The sequence below is a fragment of the Pteropus vampyrus genome, unplaced genomic scaffold (genome assembly GCF_000151845.1).
Source record: "Pteropus vampyrus isolate Shadow unplaced genomic scaffold, Pvam_2.0 Scaffold368, whole genome shotgun sequence".
Classification (NCBI taxonomy): domain Eukaryota; kingdom Metazoa; phylum Chordata; class Mammalia; order Chiroptera; family Pteropodidae; genus Pteropus; species Pteropus vampyrus.
Window position 1 is genome coordinate 1,113,732 of NW_011889149.1, and position 6,103 is coordinate 1,119,834.

Below are 6,103 nucleotides of genomic sequence, written 5' to 3' on the forward strand. Positions count from 1 at the left end.
TTAAAGACTGTAATATAAGGTGGCAGGTACTCTCTGCTTCAGCCCTGTATCCCTTGGGCCCAGCCTGGCTCCTGACTTCCAGTAGATGGTACCCAGCCCTCTCACAGGGTTGTGACCTTTGTTTCACGACCTGTTCTGTACCTGACGCATCATACGTGCTTAGTAAACCTTTGCGGAATTAAATTTGAGGGAATATACCTGATAATAAAGGATCTTGTTCTGGAGGACTTAGGCAATCTGAGGGGAGCTGTGGAGCTCAAGGCCTTGTGGGAATGGAGAAGAGGGAACATAAGTCTGAGAGGCAAGCCGGGCCGTGATGGGGGCGGGAAGTAACGAAACACATGTTTTGGCAACCGAGTTAGTCAGGATAGTTCAACTGCTATAGAAGGGAAGCACGAGACTGCGATGTGTTAACACAGTAGTTTATGTTTTGTTCGGATAACAGCATATGCATGTTTGACGGGTGTCCTTCCATGTGGTAATTCAGGCATCCAGACTCCTTACATTTTGAAGCTCCACCATCCCCTAGGACCTCAAAGTACTCTGCCGGATGGGATGCTCTGTATTCCTCTAACAGACAGAAAGGGAGAGGGAGAGAAAAGGGGAGGGGAGAAAGAGTGGGAGAGACAGACACACTTGCATGGGAGCCTCTTAAGGATCCGCCCTGAAAGTTATTTTTTACTTCCGATGACATTCCACTGGTGAGGCCAGCAGATAAGGAGACAACTGCCACTGGAAGGATAGTTCGTTACAGTTCCCAAGTGGGGGCGGGGGGCATGCCATGCAGAACCACAAGGGGAAGCAGCAGAGTCGGTTAGGAGGCAGAGGAAGATCAAGGGGAACTGTGGGAAAGTCTTCATTGTGATTTTCGTGGAAAGGAACAGGTGAGGCAGGGTAAGCAGGTTCATGATCGGCTAGTTTGAATAATTTCAGCGGGCTGGGGGTGTAGGGACTGCTCCTAGTTGTCTGCTGCCTGGCCCTGCAGAGAGCCTGAGAAAGCAGGGGTTGGGGTATGGATTTGCACAGGTTAGTCTGCGTGTAACAGGAGGGCTCTAAGGAGAGTTTCCTATCTCTAGACATCTGACTCTGGGAGGGCAGTCTCCCCAGGGTCATAAAGCCCCAGATGTCAACACATCAGCATAAATTAATTCAGTGACCACACTTAATCGTGAAGAAGACAGGGGACTGTAATCTAGCTCTGTGCCCAGGAAAAAGAGACTAGTTTTGGTGAGCATGTTTAGCATCTCCCATGGCAATTTAAAATTAAGTAGACCGAGCTTAAAGTTTGCAGATACAAGACATGAACTCCTGACCTTATGACGTGGAACTGTGTGAGCCTAGACGAGTCCCTTTTTCTCAGAACATCAGTCTTGCTAGCTTTCAAAAAAGGGGAAAAAAAAATAGAGATACATCTCAGCAATTTTGAGGATCAAATAAGATGTGCTATGAGACATTTCTGGCAAACTCCAGAGCACTATTCAAGTGTTCACTGTTTTTTGTGGTCTTTCCAAGTTTGCGAGTCCTGCTGTGGCTCTTGGAGATGGAGCTCTGCCGTCACTTAAGCACAGGTCCCACTGCCATCCCGCTTGGAGTGGGACCAGAGAAGCAGCTGGATGACCTGTTTTCCCAAAGCCACATGCAGAGGCTAGGGTCTCTACAAGGATGGCTCAGGATTAACATGTGGCTAGGAGGTTTCATGCCACATCCAGCTGGGAACACATGCGGCTCAACGGGAAAGATGGTGATTAGTGACTCTGCCAGTGCTTTTTAAAAAGGATTCTTTTCCCTGTTTTAAATCAGTACATGCTCATTAAAGAAATAGGCTTAAATATAGAAAAATACAAAGAACTAGGACCACCACACAATCGCTGGTAACATTTTGTTTCTGCTTTTTTTCTTTTGATATTTTCCTACTGTGAAACGGCTTTTAATTCATTTATTCTTAATCAAAAACCATTTTGATATATAGTACATACAAAATTCAAAAGTTACAGAGGGTTATGAAGTGAAAAGAAGTCTCCCGCCTCCCACGTCTCTTCCTGGAAGGCAGCCTCGGTTACCAGCCCCTTCGTTTCCTTCCAGAGTTAATCAATGCACATATAAGTATATGCATGCATATTCTTTTATTTTTAAACACGCATTTTTTCATGGTATGTACCCTCTTCAATAACTTGCATTTCCACAAAATAATGTAGTGTGGAGAATGCTCCACGTCACTTCCTGGAGTTACCTCATTCATTTTAAAGACAGCGTAATAGTCAGTTGTATGGCGTGGATTATTCATTTAACCAGTCTGATACTGAAGGATATTTAGTTTGTTTCCAGCCTTTTTAATTTTTAACAATGCCATAAAGAATAGTCTTATATAGAGGTCATTTTGTACATGTGCAAGCAAACTCGTAGGATAATTTTCTGGAATTGGAATTGCTGGATTAAAGACTCCACATTTTAAATATTATGGTTTATTCTATGCATTGAAAGTGCATAGAATGAAGATGTCAGTTTCTTCACACTCTTGCTAACAATGCTAACAGTGTTTTTAAGCTTAGACAACTTAGCCAACCTGCTAAGTAAAAATGGTATCTTATTTGAATTTAAAGATCTTTCTATATGTTCAAAATCCATTCTATTTTACTTATTCTTAACTATTTTATCTTGTCAATATTTTCCTGTCGGACTGTTGATCTTATTAATTTGTAGAAGCTTTTTATATATTAAGGGAGCTAGCCTTCCGTCTGTGATGTAGATTGCAAATCATTCATCAAGCACCTTACGCATTTTAAGAGATGCGCAGTTTTTCTTATGACTTTATCTTTTTTTCATAAAGAACTTTTTTATTCTTTGTGAAGTTAGTTTAATTTCTATTATAGTTTCTAGGTTTATATTATACTTTGAAAAAGGCTTTTCCTGCTCCAAGAATGTAACAGTTCTTCTGGTACTTTCGTGGTTTTATTTTTTACGTTTGAACCTTTCTTTCATCAGAAGTTTATTTTGGTGTAAGAAATAAGGTTGAGATAAAAAATTTTTTTTCCAGGTAGAAACATAGTTTATCCCAATATCATTTATTGAATACCGCATTCTTTGTTCTGCTGATTCACTTGCATTTGGATATATTTCTGGACTCTGGAATTTGTTTCTTTGATGGGTTCTTTAAAGGAAAAGAATAGACTGAGGGAGGAGTGATGAGGGAAGGTTTGTGAGGCGATATTTCAGCTGAGGCTGGCAGAGCTTTTCATGAGGGGGGAACAGTACGAGGACTCTGAGGCAGGGAAAGACCTGGTGCATTAGAGGAACTGACAGAAGCCTGGTGTGGCCAGCCCCCGAGTCAGGGAGCAAGTGCCAGGGGATGATGCTGGAGAGAGGGGGCGCGGCCTCATTAGTCCTCATGGGCCCTGTGAACGATTTTGCTCCTATCCCATGCAATCTGGAGCCTGTGAAGGGTCTTAAGCAAGACAGAGATATGGTAGTTTTAAATCTCTCTCTTAAAATGCGTAAGATGCTTGTTGAATGAATGAAGATACTTCATCCCATACAGCCTCTGAGGGATGAGGGAGAAGTACCCATCTTTTCTTCACTCTTGGGGTTTCCAGCACAGCCACCAGGCCCTCCCACTCCCTCCCACTGCCTCGTGCTGGAAGCAATGAGACAAGCGTATTAGCAAATAATTAGCTTCTAATTAGAAAAGCATGGCTTTGCCTTCATGAAGGGACAAATACCTTTAAAAATTCAATCAGTTTAATTGAATAAATCTTTTACTAGATAATTCTGAAAATTCCAGTCCTTTCATTAAGAGCCCCATCGAGCAAAGCTATTTGAAAATGCTTGGCTAATGTAGCAGTCTTTGGAGCACCGTTTTGAATTTGGTTGTTTTATTATGAAGGGCAGCCCCACTTTTGGCCAGAACGATGCTGAGATGCTCAGAGCCGCCTTCGTAGGTTCTGAGGCGTGCTGCTCAAGATGTGGTTCCCACCCAGCTGCAGTGGTGTCACCGGGAGCTTGTTGGAAATGCAGAACCTCTGTCCCCACCCCGGACTTTCTGAATCAGAATCTCTGGGGTTGGGACCAAGAAATCTTTGTTTTAAAAAGCTCTCTAGGCAATTCCTAGGCATCATCAACTTTATGTTCAGAACCCAGAAGGCAATTAAGCTTTGTGCCGTCTGCCTGTTGGATAGAGGGTCCCCTGGCAAATCATCCTCACAGAACTTCGCATCATATGATCACTCTACAAACAATTAAGGAGCAACTACGGAATGCCAGGTACTTCCTAGGGATTGGGAATATAAGAGAGTCCTGTCTTCTAGGAGTGTAGTCTTAAAAGTTTTTGTTCTTTTAAAAAGTGTGAATGGAGTCATTTAAGAAGGAAGTTCAGGATTCTGTGGAAGCCAAAGGGGTTCATCTGAGGTGGATATCTGTTTTATCACCCAGCACCAGCTCTCCCTTTTTGGGGGCAGTTTCTTATGCTTTGGGGAAGCTACTTCTTTCACAGCCTCAATTTCTATGTTTCAGAAAAGCTAAGCTCACCCTCAGGCTTGGCCAAGGGTTTGCTGACCCCTCCAAGGTTTTTGGCTTGACCTGTGCCATACAGCCAGCATCACCTAAAACTAGTCTGGAACCATTTTTCCCTCGCCACTTTACATGCCACGTGACACCTTGCTCCAGATTGTTCCAGCTCCCGATACTCCCGTAATTTCATCATCCAGTTTGGGAAGGTTGGTGTGCACTTTGGATAAGAGAGTTGCCTCTGATAACCCTCTAGAACCCTGAATCTGAAAAAGACCCAAAGGATTTAGTCCAGTGTACCCCTTTCATAGATGGGAAAACTGAGGATGAGTGTATTTAATGCCTTGCCAGTGGCACACAAATCATTTTTAGAGAACCGAATCTAACATTCAGACATGAGATCCCCATTTTGATGTTCTTTGCTCCATACTACATAGTCAAATTTTCCTTTGAATTTAGGACTTCTTTTTTTCTCAAGAGGCGTGGGCTTTCTTAATGTGACTCCCAAGAGGACGAACTGATGGAGAAGAGTGTCAAATATAATAAACGATGCTCCAGACACTTTACTAGGTGCTTTTACAAACATTTCATACAGACCCTACCAATGACTTACTTATGAGGCATTTTTTTTTTTTCTGGATTCACTTTAAAGATACAGAAAACTGAGACTTAGAGCGGACATATAACTTTTTAAGTGACCACTCCTAAGGGATAGAAGAGCGCCTCACAGGGTGGCTTGGTAGCTTCTAAAGGCCAAGGTCTTCCCTTAATGCCACACTGTCTTTTAAAGTATGTGTGTACATGTATGGATGCTAGCATGTGAGTGTGTGTGTGTGAGGACACACATGTGTGGACATGGGCACAACACGGACAGGCACGGACAGAACAGAAGCCCTGGCCAGAGTGGCGATGGTTACTGTCCCATGGCTGCTCAGTGGAAGAGGACGAGAACACTGATGCAGGGTGTTCTAGGGTAGCAGGCTTCCCCTTCCCCCCTGACAGCCGGTCCAGGCTCCGTGTCAGGGATGAGCTGAAGGGGCTTATGTCGAGGCAGGGTGGGCAACCATCGGCGGGTGACTGGAAGCCTCTGTCCTGAGGGTCTCTCCCAGCTCTCAGACATTCCCAGGGCTGTCAGGAGGTAACTCAGGTGACCCATGAGCCACAAGACTTGGGATTTTCTCCTGGTAAGTGTGGGTGGATGGCCTCTCCTGGGTGTTTGCATTCAGGAACTGACAGGAGCCATTTGCTGGGCCTCTCAGTCACAATGGGCTTCTGATATGGGCTCCCGATATTATCTCCAAATGAGGTTACACATGCAGTCTGAGATACGCTGACAAGATGGAGAGGAAAAGACATTCATCACACGCCTCTAAGCACATCGCATTACCGAAGCGTGCTGCCTACAGTGTCTTAAGAATTAATAGTTCACAAATCCTATTATTATTTTGTGGATAACACAATTACATTGCATTTAAAAAACGACGATAATTTTTTAAATGTAAACATTTAGATCAGCAACAAATAAGGGGATGGGTCGTGGAAATTCCTCATTCTGTAATATTCTGGAAACCTCAAGACCGCAAGAGGCCTCTCGCGACCTCTG